The following is a 15,586-nucleotide window of genomic DNA, read 5'->3' as shown; positions in this document are numbered from 1 at the left end:
GTTCCTCCTCACACACTTCCTCTCACGTGCACCGGCACATTCTGCATCTGCGTCAGCGCATCCCTCCAGTACTTTTCCTTCACTGGAGTCTCATTTATATTCCTCCTCCATCCCTCTCTCCCTCCCTCCTTCCCTCCCTCTCTCACCTTGTGTTGCGTTGTCTGGGTCACTTTCAGTTGAAAAGCTGCAATAAAAGCTGCAGAGAAAAGCTGCAATAAAAGCTGCGTTATATATCCTCTTCTACTAAGACTAAAGTTCTCCCGCAGTCCCATCCTTTGCACTTAGCTACTCACAGAAGAAATAACATAAACAGCCACATATTCATAGTACAATCATGTTTATATGATTCACATGAGTAAAATGAGTACGCGCTATCTTTTCTGAGGAGCACTTACTGAGATGCGAAGACCCTTTTGATCAAAGTGATTTAACCACAACAAGAGGAGATGGCAGTGTGCAATCAATACATTGATGTTCGAGGACCCTCAATGATACGAGTAGTAGGTGCTCTTAAGTCACCATTGACAAATTGATACTGTTGTGCATGATTAAAAAAAAGGTTGTTTTCAACACACTGAATGACATGGTCATTCATTATGCTGCTGTAGTAGATCTTGTTCCATGTCTGAAAGAACACACAGGTCTCTAACTTCCTGTCTACCCTACTCTTTCCCAATTTATTCTTCTCTCATACATTTCTGTTTCCCAGCCTTTTGGCCAGAGCTCCACTGGTGTTGTGCAGGTGTTCAGACAGGGGAGAAAGTGGTCCAGGTTTTTTGTGTAACGCCATCCTGAATTAGTGCTGGGCTGATGCTACTGTATGTCTGAGTGTGATACAGGCCTATGTAATATGTTATGGTAAGCAATATAAAGCTTGTAGTCCTATATTTCCACAAGGAGTGCTTCAGGAGCTTGAGTGAGAAATAGTAGCCATGCTGCGACAGACAGATGTGTCCGACAGCGACGATCTTTTATGTATGAGTAATCGTTCAGACGTTACAGCCCATTACACAGAGTGACACTTGCCTGTTACTCTACTGTAATTACACTGGAGATTAGATAATCAGTCTGCAGTGTATTCAAATGGTCTATAGGTGTTTTACCAATGGTATAAAGTTTAAACATCCGACCAACCATCCAATCAACCAATCCAAATCAACATTATTTGTTCAAAGTAGTATTTTGAAGCAACCTGTTAAGAACATTTGGGATGCCAGCCATTGTATTTATCAGTTTTATTATCATAAGGCATTGTTTTGATGGAGTTCTGGTATAGGGATATTAGTGTGCACTACGTAAAGGGAGTGCAGGGAATCTGTCGGTGGGCTAGGGTGCAAGAGGTCAGGGCATGTTTTGACCCTGTCGCCATGGACAGGAATAGAAACTCATTAAATTGTGTTTTTGATCCTCACTGATCCTTATGAGATTTTCTGATGTCTAATTACACAAGTCAGTGTGTGTCACCTTGTTGCAGGTGTGGTCCATAGTGATCTTCACTGACCTTTTAATCACAGGGCTGTTGTAGCCATATCTGAACAGAGCACATGTGTATGAGCAGATGAAAGAGACAAGTCTATACCAGTAGATTGTTATTTTCATGTCTTGCTTGGATTTACAGTGGGGAGAACAAGTATTTGATACACTGCCGATTTTGCAGGTTTTCCTACTTACAAAACATGTAGAGGTCTGTAATTTTTATCATAGGTACACTTCAACTGTGAGAGACGGAATCTAAAACAAAAATCCAGAAAATCATATTGTATGATTTTTAAGTAATTAATTTGCATTTTATTGCATGACATAAGTATTTGATCACCCACCAACCAGTAAGAATTCCGGCTCTCACAGACCTGTTAGTTTTTCTTTAAGAAGCCCTCCTGTTCTCCACTCATTACCTGTATTAACTGCACCCGTTTGAACTCGTTACCTGTATAAAAGACACCTGTCCACACACTCAATCAAACAGACTCCAGCCTCTCCACAATGGCCAAGACCAGAGAGCTGTGTAAGGACATCAGGGATAAAATTGTAGACCTGCACAAGGCTGGGATGGGCTACAGGACAATAGGCAAGCAACTTGGTGAGAAGGCAACAACTGTTGGCGCAATTATTCGAAAATGGAAGAAGTTCAAGATGACGGTCAATCACCCTCGGTCTGGGGCTCCATGCAAGAACTCACCTCGTGGGGCATCAATGATCATGAGGAAGGTGAGGGATCAGCCCAGAACTACATGGCAGGACCTGGTCAATGACCTGAAGAGAGCTGGGACCACAGTCTCAAAGAAAACCATTAGTAACACACTACGCCATCATGGATTAAAATCCTGCAGCGCACGCAAGGTCCCCCTGCTCAAGCCAGCGCATGTCCAGGCCCGTCTGAAGTTTGCCAATGACCATCTGGATGATCCAGAGAAGGAATGGGAGAAGGTCATGTGATCTGATGAGACAAAAATAGAGGTTTATGTCTAAACTCCACTCGCAGTGTTTGGAGGAAGAAGAAGGATGAGTACAACCCCAAGAACACCATCCCAACTGTGAAGCATCGAGGTGGAAACATCATTATTTGGGGTTGCTTTTCTGCAACGGGGACAGGACGACTGCACCATATTGAGGGGAGGATGGATGGGGCCATGTATCGCGAGATCTTGTCCAACAATCTCCTTCCCTCAGTAAGAGCATTGAAGATGGGTCGTGGCTGGGTCTTCCAGCATGACAACAACCCGAAACACACAGCCAGGGCAACTAAGGAGTGGCTCCGTAAGAAGCATCTCAAGGTCCTGGAGTGGCCTAGCCAGTCTCCAGACCTGAACCCAATAGAAAATCTTTGGAGGGAGCTGAAAGTCCGTATTGCCCAGCGACAGCCCCGAAACCTGAAGGATCTGGAGAAGGTCTGTATGGCGGAGTGGGCCAAAATCCCTGCTGCAGTGTGTGCAAACCTGGTCAAGAACTACAGGAAAGTATGATCTCTGTAATTGCAAACACTGGTTTCTGTACCAAAAATTAAGTTCTGCTTTTCTGATGTATCAAATACTTATGTCATGCAATAAAATGCTAATTAATTACTTAAAAATCATACAATGTGATTATCTGGATTTTTTAGATTCCGTCTCTCACAATTTAAGTGTACCTATGATAAATATTACAGACCTCTACCTGCTTTGTAAGTAGGAAAACCTGCAAAATCGGCAGTGTCTCACAGTGTATCAAATACTTGTTCTCCCCACTGTACATGATGGTGCATGACAGAATACCCTCAGTGCTGTCATATAGGGGAGTAATGGAGCAGTACAGCATAACACTATTTCAAATTCAGTGCATTCAAAATCCATGTAAAGTCATGTTGCAAAAAAATGGATGTAACACCGTGAAATATAGATTTGATGCTGTAGTGATCCTTATTTGACACAGACTTGTTTTTGTTCTGAAAAGGACAGGCCTTAATCCAGCATCATCTTTCAAACACCAGATGTAATAATCAAATGTAGCCTCATGGGTGCCACTGACAGTAAAAACATCCCATAGTTCCAACTCCAGTTAGTTGACATTTCACCTGTAAGTGTTGTGTGCCTCATTTCACCAGTGATCGCTGGCTGCTGTGGTTGCTCCCTTTGAGAAGAGTGATTGCCTGGATGACGGGAGGAGATTTAAAACAGGCACATTTCCCTCTCATACATTCTTTATATAGAGCGTTAAGCCCATATTAACGCTGGGCCGTAGATTGCCATGCAGGGCTTGTCAGGCCATGTAACAGCCTATAGAAGAGATCCACCAGATGGTCTCCCAGAGAGGGGTTTGTAGAGCCCAGAGAGCAACAACACTGTCCTCTCCCTATTTTTTTTACACCATAATCTCCTTAAAACATTCCCATGATGCAGCCAGATATCACACAGCTACTAGGACTATCAATGTGATGTACATGGGAAAACAAATAGACATTTTGTTTATCAGGGCATCAGTGCCACATTGTATTGCTTGAGGGAAACTGCATTTTCTCTGAGCATTTAATTGGCATTCAATCTCTTCATCCAACAGTGTGACTCCACCTGGTATAGAGGTCCTGGATGTCAGGAAGCTTGGCCCCAGTGATGTACTGGGCCGTACGCACTACCCTCTGTAGTGCCTTGCGGTTGGAGACCGAGCAGTTGCCATACCAGGTGGGGATGCAACCCATCAGGATGTTCTCTATGGTATAGCTGTAGAACTTTTTGAGGATCTGAGGCCACATACCAAATCTTTTCAGTCTCCTGAGGAGGAATAGGCGTTGTCGTGGCCTTTTCACGACTGTCTTGGTGTGTTTGGACCATGATAGTTCGTTGGTGATGTGGACACTCAACCTGCTCCACTACAGACCAGTCGATGAGAATAGGGGCATACTCGGCCCTCCTTTTCCTGTAGTCCACGATCATCTCTTTTGTCTTGATCACATTGAGGGAGCTGTTGTTATCCTGGCACCACACTGTCAGGTCTCTGACCTTCTAATTTGTTACTGCACTGAGCAATCTAAATCTGGGCGATCTACATCAGGCAAATTTTTCACAAAACAAGGTCTGTTGGAACAAAATAACTAGCTGGCTAGTCTAACACAATACCCCATAATACCCCACAAATATAATCAGGTTTCTCCAGAGATGTTCAAGTCAGGGATCTGACTGGGCCAGTCAGGGACATTCAGAGACTTGTCCCGAAGCCACTCCTGCAAATTCTTGGCTGTGTGGTTAGGGTCATTGTCCTGTTGGAAGGTGAGGTCCTGAGGTCCTGAGTGCTCTGAAGCAGGTTTTCATCAAGGATCTCTCTGTACTTTGATCCGTTCATCATTCCCTCGATCCTGACTAGTCTCCCAGTCCCTGCCGCTGAAAAACATCCCCACAGCATGACACTTGGCATTCAGGCCAAAGAGTTAAATCTTGGTTTCATCAGACCAGAAAATCGACCGAGGTCGACCGTTGCATATAATCGATGTGGTGCCTGTTAATTTATCATTGAATCACAGCCTACTTCTACTTCGCCAAACGGGTGATTTAACAAGCGCATTTGCGAAAAAAGCACTGTCGTTGCACCAATGTGTACCTTAAACATCAATGCCTTTCTTAAAATCAATACACAAGTATATATTTTTAAACCTGCATATTTAGTTAATATTGCCTGATAACATGAATTTATTTTAACTAGGAAAATTGTGTCACTTCTCTTGCGTTCTGTGCAAGCAGAGTCAGGGTATATGCAGCAGTTTAGGCCGCCTGGCTCGTTGCGAACTATGTGAAGACCATTTCTTCCTAACAAAGACCGTAATTAATTTGCCAGAATTTTACGCAATTATGACATAACATTGAAGGGTGTGCAATGTAACAGGAACATTTAGACTAATGGATGCCACCCCTACGGTTCCGTATTTCACTGAAAGAATAAACGTCTTGTTATCGAGATGATAGTTTCCGGATTCGACCATATTAATGACCTAAGGCTCATATTTATGTGTGTTATTATGTTACAACTAAGTCTATGATTTGATAGAGCAGTCTGACTGAGCGGTGGTAGGCAGCAGCAGGCTCGTAAGCATTCATTCAAACAGCACTTTCATGCGTTTTGCCAGCAGCTCTTCGTTGTGCGTCAAGCATTGCGCTGTTCATGACTTCAAGCCTATCAACTCCCGAGATTAGGCTCGTGTAACCGATGTGAAATGGCTAGCTAGTTAGCGGGATGCGTGCTAATAGTGTGTCAAACGTCACTCGCTCTGAGACTTGAAGTAGTTATTCCCCTTGCTCTGCATGGATAACGCTGCTTCGAGGGTGGCTGTTGTCGTTGTGTTCCTGGTTCGAGCCCAGGGAGGAGCGAGGAGAGGGACAGAAGCTATACTGTTACACTGGCAATACTAAAGTGCCTATAAGAACATCCAATAGTCAAAGGTTGATGAAATACAAATGGTATAGAGAGAAATAGTCCTATGAATCCTATAATAACTACAACCTAAAACTTCTTACCTGGGAATATTGAAGACTCATGTTAAAAGGAACCACCAGCTTTCATATGTTCTCATGTTCTGAGCAAGGAACTTAAACATTAGCTTTCTTACATGGCACATATTGCACTTTTACTTTCTTCTCCAACACTTTGTTTTGCCATTATTTATACCAAATTGAACATGTTTCATTATTTATTTGAGGCTAAATTGATTTTATTGATGTATTATATTAAGTTAAAATAAGTGTTCATTCAGTATTGTTGTAATTGTCATTATTACAAATAAATGTAGAAAATCGGCCGATTAATCGGTATTGGCATTTTTTGGTCCTCCAACAATCGGTATCGGCGTTGAAAAATCATAATCGGTCGACCTCTAACTCCAATACCTAGACTTTGTTGTCCTTAAGCCATTTTGCCACAACTTTGGAAGTGTGCTTGGGGTCATTGTCCATTTGGAAGACCCATTTTCGACCAAGCTTTAACTTCCTGAATGATGTCTTGAGATGTTGCTTCAAAATATCCACGTACTTTTCCTTCCTCATGATGCCATCTATTTTGTGAAGTGCACTAGTCCCTCCTCCAGCAAAGCACCCCCGCAACATGATGCTGCCACCCCCGTGCTTCACGGTTGGGATGGGGTTCTTCAGCTTGCAAGCCTCCCCCTTTTTCCTCCAAACATAACGATGGTCATTATGGCCAAACAGTTCTATTTTTGCTTCATCAGACCAGAGGACATTTCTCCAAAAAGTATGATCTTTGTCGCCATGTGCAGTTGCAAACCGTAGCCTGGCTTTTTTATGGTGGTTCTGGAGCAGTGGCTTCTTCCTTGCTGAGCGGCCTTTCAGGTTATGTCGATATAGGACTCGTTTTACTGTGGATATACTGTAGATACTTTTGTACCTGTTTCCTCCAGCATCTTCACAAGGTCCTTTGCTGTTGTTCTGGGATAGATTTGTACTTTTTGCACCAAAGTACGTTCATCTCTAGGAGACAGAACGCGTCTCCTTCCTGAGCGGTACCACGGCTGCATGGTCCCATAGTGTTTATACTTGCATACTATTGTTTGTACAGACGAATGTGGTACCTTCAGGCGTTTGGAAATTGCTCCCAAGGATGAACCAGACTTGTGGAGGTCTACCATTTTTGGAGGTCTAGGCTGATTTCTTTTGATTTTCCCATGATGTCAAGCTAAGAGTCACTGAGTTTGAAGGTAGGCCCTGAAAATCATCCACAGGTACACCTCCAATTGACTCAAATGATGTAATTTAGCCTATCAGAAGCTTCTAAACCCATGACATAATTTTCTGGAATTTTCCAAGCTGTTTAAAGGCACAGTCAACATAGTGTATGTAAACTTCTGACTCACTGGAATTGTGATACAGTGAGTTATAAGTGAAATAATCTGTCTGTAAACAATTGTTGGATAAATGACTCGTGTCATGCACAAAGTTGATATCCTAACTGACTTGCCAAAACTATAGTTTGTTAACAAGACATTTGTGGAGTGGTTGAAAAACAAGTTTTAATGACTCCAACCTACAGTATGTGTGTGTAAACTACCGACTTCAACGCTAAATAGCGTTTCAATCGGTGACGTCACTTGCTCTGAGACCTTGAAGTAGTAGTTCCCCTTGCTCTGCAAGGGCCGCGGCTTTTGTGGAGCGATGGGTAACGATGCTTCCTGGGTGACTGTTGTTGATGTGTGCAGAGGGTCCCTGGTTCGCGCCCGGGTATGGGCGAGGGACGGTCTAAAGTTACACTGTTACACAGACATAAATCTCTCTGTTCAATATGATTTCTTGACCAGTTGTTTGGAACATGGATGTTGTTTCGATATGACAACTCGTAGGCAAGTTCTGAGCTACTGAGCCTATTAAACTGGTCAGCTAAATTCTAGAATGCTGAGTTGCTAGCTAATTTATCCTATTTAGCTAGCTTGCTGTTGCTAGCCAATTGGTCCTGGGATATAAACGTTGAGTTGTTATTTTACCTGAAATGCACAAGGTCCACTACTCCGACAATTAATCCACACATAAAATGGTCAACCGAATCATTTTTAGTCATCTCTCCTCCTTCCAGGCTATTTCTTCTTTGAACTTTATATGGCGATTGGCATCTAACTTTCATAGTTACCATGATGATGGACTGAACTCAGTTCATATTTCAATCATGGGTATAACCAATGAGGAGATGGGAGACGCATGACTTGCACCGCATTCAGCATCACAAATAGAACTGACTTATATTTTAGTGCTTGGCAACGCAGACGCTCGTTGGGTGCAATAATTGAAGAACATGTATGTTTAAATTTATTTTGCAATTTCTTTAGCAAAATGTCATGCTAGCCAACGTTGCCTACAAGCAAGGGCGCAACTTTGGTTTTAGAAGTGGGGGGTTGTGACTTCCATTCAATGTAATTGTCTGCATCATTTCCAATCCCCCATATATTATATTGTAAATTAATATATATATTTTTAAATATATTTTCCTTTATTATTTTTCCCAAACCATCCCTCCCCCAATTGGTGTAAACTAATGGACAACAACATGTAGGCTTCTACCTCCAGCTTATACATACTATACACATTTTGCAGACACAGTATATTTTACAATAGTTACATTTTGTTTGTTTTTAGTCCCATCCTTCAGCTCCACTCAAACCCTCCCATTTATCTCTGAACACCATCTGGTTTTTATTTCAATTTGCCATGTATTTTGCAACTGTGCTGTGATGTTTCACAAAAGTTCTGAACCTTTCTATTCTCATATATTCTACATATTGTAAATGAAAAATATAAAAAAAATTATTACTATATTATTGATCGATTGACTATTACTTTTTAAATCACCCGGCAGTGCTATTTGCAGAAGGGGACATAACATGGCAGGGGGTCTGGGGTCCTCCCATTTTTAGAGCATCTAAAGGACATTTCCTGCATTTCTACACAATCTAATACGATCCTTCTAGCCATCTCTATTTACAAAAATGTATAAAAAATGCTCACAATCATCAAGCTAGGTAAGAGGTTATTAAATATGTTTAAGTGATTGATAAGACTGAACTAGATCCATGATAATTCAATAATCAATATTGTGTTGCACATTTAACCAATAGCCTAACAAAAGAACAACTCTTACAAATGAAGTACTAAGACCACTTTTGATTGTCTTTAAGACATCCTCTATATCAAATTTCAGCCAGACCGCCCAGCCAACCTGAGCAGCCTACACGCCCGACCCCCACCAGTCTAGTCAATAACTCAACTCTCTCCCCAACACAACTTCCTTCCCATATTTTTTTATGTCTCAAGGGAAAGGTTTGGAAAACAAAAGTCGAATGAAAACAAACACACAGAAACAGTACACCCTCCATATAATTCATATCATAGGTCTAATAGTGCTTTAGAGCTCTTTTTACTTGCACACAATATAGCTGGGTCACCCCGTCCTAACCCTAGGGGTGTATGGCCCTGTAGCATCCCAACCCAACACACCCCAATCAGCTTTAGGATCTTAGTAAAACTTTCATTATTGGTGGGCGCCGGAGGAAATGGCTGCCATTTTACATCCACCTAACCAATTGTGCTATTGTGTGTGTTTTTTTAGTGTTATTTGTAACTTATTTTGTACATAATGTTTGTGCCACCGTCTCTTATGACCGAAAATAGCTTCTAGATATCAGGACAGCGATTAATCACCTAGGACTGGAAGAATACTTTTTCTTTAACAAGCCGGACGCGAAGAATTTACTTCATACACCCGACAAGGCCCTCATCCCTGTCATTTGCAGGAGAAAGAGACAGAGATATCAGGGACATAGGTCGAGGTGCCTTGTTAGGATCCGACGCCGAGTGGGTAATCTGCCTTTACCATCGGTCCTGTTAGCCAACGTACATCATTGGATAATAAAGTAGACGAACTACGATCACGTATATCCTACAAACGGGACATTAAAAACTGTAATATCTTACGTTTCACCAAGTCGTGGATGAAGGACGACATGAATAACATACAGCTGGCGGGCTTTACACTGTATCGACAAGATAGAACAGCAGCCTCTGGTAAGACAAGGGGTGGAGGTCTATGTATACTTGTAAACAACAGCTGGTGCACGAAATCTAATAGTAAGGAAGTTTCATGATAAGCTGTAGACCACACTACTTACGAAGAGAGTTTTCATCTATATTCTTCATAGCTGTCTATTTACCACCACAAAATGATGATGGCACGAAGATCGAACTCAATGAGCTGTATATGGCCATAAGCAAACAGGAAAATGTTCATCCAGAGGTTGCTCTCCTAATGGCCAGGGAATTTAATGCAGGGAAACTTAAATCCATTTTTACCTAATATCTTCCAGCATGTTAAATGTGCAACCAGAGGAGAAAAAAAATCTAGACCACCTTTACTCCACACGCAGAGACGCGTACAAAGCTCTCCCTTGCCCTCCATTTGGCAAATCTTACCATAATTCTATCCTCCTGATTCCTGCTTACAAGCAAAAACTAAAGCAGGAGGCACCAGTGACCTGGTCAATAAAAAAGTGGTCAGATGAAGCAGATGCGAAGCTATTGGGGATTCTTCCGATGGCATTGAGGAGTACACCACATCAGTCACTGGCTTCGTCAATTAGTGCATCGATGATGTCGTCCCCACAGTGACTGTACGTACACACCCCAACCAGAAGCCGATTACAGGCAACATCCGCACTGAGCTAAAGGGTAGAGCTGCCACTTTCAAGGAGCGGAACTCTAACCCAGAAGCTTATAAGAAATCCTGCTTTGCCCTCCGGCAAACCATCAAACAGGCAAAGTGTCAATACAGGAATAAGACTGAATCATACTACACTGGCTCCGACGCTCGTGGGATGTGGCATGGCTTGCAAACTATTACAGACTACAAAGGAAAAAACTACTTGGACAAAACAGAGATGCTAGTTCTAGATCCCAAGAAACAAAAATATCTTCTGTTGGATCTGACAATTAATCTTGATGTTTGTACATTCATCTCAAATAAAACTCTAAAGGACCTCAGCATTACTCTGGACCCTGATCTCTCTTTTGACGAAGATATCAAGACTGTTTCAAGGATAGCTTTTTTTCCATCTACGTAACATTGCAAAAACCAGAAACTTTCTGTCCAAAAATGAAACAAAAAAATGTATCCATGCTTTTGTCACTATTAGATTAGACTACTGCAATGCTCTACTTCCGGCTACCCGGATAAAGCACTAAATAAACTTCAGTTAGTGCTAAACACAGCTGCCAGAATCTTGACTAGAACCAAAAAATGTGATCATATTACTCCAGTGCTAGCCTCTCTACACTGGCTTCCTGTTAAGGCAAGGGCTGATTTCAAGGTTTTACTGCTAACCTACAAAGCATTACATGGGCTTGCTCCTATCTATCTTTCCAATTTGGTCCTACCTTACATACCTACACATACGCTACGGTCACAAGACGCAGGCCTAGTTACTCTATCTAGAATTTCTAAGCAAACAGCTGGAGGCAGGGCTTTCTCCTATAAAGCTACATTTTTATGGAATGGTCTGCCTATCCATGTGAGAGACGCAGATTCGGTCTCGACCTTTAAGTCTTTATTGAAGACTCATCTCTTCAGTAGGTCCTATGATTGAGTGTAGTCTGGCCCAGGGGTGTGAAGGTGAACGGAAAGGCACTGGAGCGACGAACCACCCTTGTTTCTCTCTGCTTGGCCGGTTCCCCTCTCTACACTGGGATTCTCTGCCTCTAACCCGATTACGGGGACTGAGTCACTGTCTTACTGGTGCTCTTCCATGCCGTCCCTAGGAGGGATGCGTCACTTGAGTGGATTGAGTCTCTGACGTGATCTTCCTGTCCGGGTTGGCGCCCCCCTCGGGTTTGTGCCATGGGGTAGATCTTCCTGGGCTATACTCGGCCCTGTCTCAGGGTAGTATGTTGGTGGATGAAGATATCCCTCTAGTGGTGTGGGGCCTGTGCTTTGGCAAAGTGGGTGGGGTTATATCCTTCCTGGTTGGCCCTGTCCGGGGGTATAGTTGGACGGGGCCACAGTGTCTCCCGACCCCTCCTGTCTCACCCTCCAGTAATTATGCTGCAATAGTGTTTGTGTCGGGGGGCTAGTGTCAGTCTGTTATCTCTGGAGTATTTCTCCTGTCTTATCCGGTGTCCTGTGGGAATTTAAGTATACTCCCTCTAATTCTCTCTCTCTCTCTTTCTCTCGCTCTCTTTCTCTTCTTTCAGAGGATCTGAGCCTCAGAACTACCTGGCCTGATGACTCCTTGCTGTCCCCAGTCCACCTGGTTGTGCTGCTGCTGAAGTTTCAACTGTTCTGCCTGCGGCTATGGAACCCTGACCTATTCACCGGACGTGCTACCGTGCTGTTTTCAACCCTCTCTCTCTACCGCACCTGCTGTCTCTAACTCTGAATGATCGGCTATGAAAAGCCAACTGACATTTACACCTAAGGTGCTGACCTGTTGCACCCTCTACAACCACTGTGATTATTATTATTTGACCCTGCTGGTCATCTATGAACGTTTAAACATCTTGGCTGTGTACTGTTATAATCTCCACCCGCACAGCCAGAAGAGGACTGTCCACCCCTCAGAGCCTGGTTCCTCTCCAGGTTTCTCCCTAGGTTCCTGCCTTTCTAGCCACTGTGCTTCTACATCTCAATTGATTGCTGTTTGGGGTTTAGGCTGGGTTTCTGAATAGCACTTTGTGACATGACTGATGTAAAAAGGGCTTTATAAATAAATGTGATTGAGTGATTGATGTTTCAAGCAGATCACCATACTGCCCTACCAAGCAAAAAGGCAGTAACTACTCATTTGGTCGAAAATGAGTTAATATACTTTCTGATACATTAAATACGTGCTTAATCATGTGGACAAGTATCCTTCCTCTATTGTATTGTGTTTTGGAGAAAACGGGGGTCACGTTAGCAGTAATTGCATAAAGTTACTGTGAAACCAAGGTAAATAAAAGCCATTCTTCTCAGTTCCACGCTATGAGCAGTTACTGCCTTTTTGCTTGGTAGGGCAGCATAGTCCCTGTACCCAAGAACACTAAGGTAACCTGCCTAAATGACTACTGAACCATAGCACTCACGTCTGTAGCCATGAAGTGCTTTGAAAGACTGGTCATGGTTCACATCAACAACATTATCCCAGAAACCTTAGACCCACTCCAATTTGCAAACTGCCCCAACAGATCCACAAATGATGCAATCTCTATTGCACTACACACTGCCCTTTCCCACCTGGATAAAAGGAACACCTATGTGAGAATGCTATTCATTGACTACAGCTCAGCGTTCAACACCATAATGCCCTCAAAGCTCATCACTAAGCTAAGGACCCTGGGACTAAACACCTCCCTCTGCAACTGGATCCTGGTAAGGGTAGGTAACAACACATCCACCACGCTGATCCTCAACACGGGGCCCCGCAGGGGTGTGTGCTCAGTTCCCTCCTGTACTCCCTGTTTACTCATGACTGGATGGCCAAGCACAACTCCAACACCATCATTAAGTTTGCTGATGACACAACAGTGGTAGGCCTGATCACCGACAACGGTGAGACAGTTTATAGGGAGGAGGTCAGAGACCTGGCCGCGTGGTGCCAGGATAACAACCTCTCCCTCAACATGATCAAGACAAAGGAGATGATTGTGGACTACAGGAAAAGGAGAACCGAGCACGCCCCCATTTTCATAGACGGCGCTGTAGTGGAGCAGGTTGAGAGCTTCAAGTTCCTTGGTGTACACATCACCAACAAACTATCATGGTCCAAACACACCCCTCAGGACACTGAAAATATTTGGCATGGGTCCACAGATCCTCAAAAATTATACAGCTGCACCATCGGGAGCATCCTGACTGGTTGCATCCCCACCTGGTATGGCTACTGCTCGGCCTCCGAAAGCAAGGCACTACAGAGCGTAGTGACTACGGCCCAGTACATCACTGTGGCCAAGCTTCCTGACATCCAGGACTGCTAGGTCCAAAAGGCTCCTTAACAGCTTTTACCCAAAACCATAAGACTCCCGAACAGCTAATCAAATGGCTACCTAGACTACATGCATTGCCTCCCTCCTCCGCCTATTTTACGCTGCTGCTACTCTCTGTTTGTTAGCTATACATAGCCACTTTAACTCTACCTACATGTACATATTACCTCAATTACCTCGACTAACCGGTGCCCCTGCACATTGACTCTGTACCGGTACCCCCTGTATACAGCCTCAATACTGTTATTTTACTGCTGCTCTTTAATTATTTGTTACTTGTATTTTTCACTTGACATACTTTTCTTACAACTGCATTGTTGATTAAGAGTTTGTAAGTAAGCATTTCACTGTTGTATTCGACACGTGACAAATAACATTTGATTTGATTTCAGGTGTGTTAGGCCAAGGCCAGAGTGACAACAGTACAGCAGACCCCCAGGGCCAGGACTAAACAGCCCAGCAGCTAGGGATTGCCTAAATAGGTATCTCCCCTGACATGGCCATGTTTTCAACACAGACTATTTTTGTTGTACAGTGTCGTGTCTTTGGCTATGCCGGATTAAGTGATATGACATGCTATCCTATAAAATCATTTCTCCGGAAATAATATTACCTGATTGAGCTAATCATGTAAATGTAATTAACTAGAGAGTCGGGGCACCACAAAATAATATTTTTAGAGCTGTTATCTTCCGAATAAACTCTTAAAGACCTAGTCATATTTTACATCAATAGTAGTCAATATTAATCCTCGCCTTAATTCAGTCTCATCTGAAAGTTGTAAATTCTTGGTTATCTGCACGAACCCTGGCTAACAAGTTGAATCAGAAAAACAAAATTGGTTTAATTATTTATTTGCTAAATACCTAACTAATCACACAGAATTACACATACACATAATTAATCATAACTTGATTACAAATTACTTCATAAAGGAAAACATCCCTAGCAGGCGGAACAGATATGACAGCTGGTTACTACGCAAAAGAAAAGGGGCTGGGTTTGAGTGAAAGAGCGGGAAGACTGAGGGACACAGGGAGAAGCTGTGCTATCGTAAATACAGTATCTTATGCATTCTAAATTACCGCCTATTTGGAAAAGGAAAATGCAATAAATATTTACCCTGAGCTGCGCTTCAGTAGGTTGGTGGTAAATGGAAGGCCGTGTTGCCCAACCGAGTCCTTTGTCCTTTGAAGAATGTCTCAGCTGGTAAATTGGATACGTTGTAGTAACGTTGTTGTGTGGTAGACGGGATACTCTGTCTGTTCCTTCCTAACCTGCGTTTGCAGCTGCTGTTGCTAACTCAACGGCTGGCTAGGAGGTATCACTTCTGTATTGAATAAGAGTTCATTAAGTACCACCGCATATGTTCAATTGGTCGGATTACCAGAATATAGTTCATTTCCACCCACCTTCTGAGATTCCCAGAATCTCTATGTTAACCAAGGTGTTTGCAAATGTAACATCAGTAGGGTAGAGAGAGGAAAAAGGGGGGAAGAGGTATTTATGACTGTCATAAACCTACCCCAACGTCATGACAACAGTATTACATATAAGGCATCCAAACCTTATGAAAGTTGCACAGTATACCCTTAATCTTAAAACAAATCTAGTGA

The sequence above is a fragment of the Oncorhynchus mykiss genome, chromosome 17, assembly GCF_013265735.2.
Source record: "Oncorhynchus mykiss isolate Arlee chromosome 17, USDA_OmykA_1.1, whole genome shotgun sequence".
Classification (NCBI taxonomy): Eukaryota; Metazoa; Chordata; class Actinopteri; order Salmoniformes; family Salmonidae; genus Oncorhynchus; species Oncorhynchus mykiss.
The sequence above is the reverse complement of the archived record's forward strand: the minus strand, read 5'-3'. Positions refer to the sequence as shown.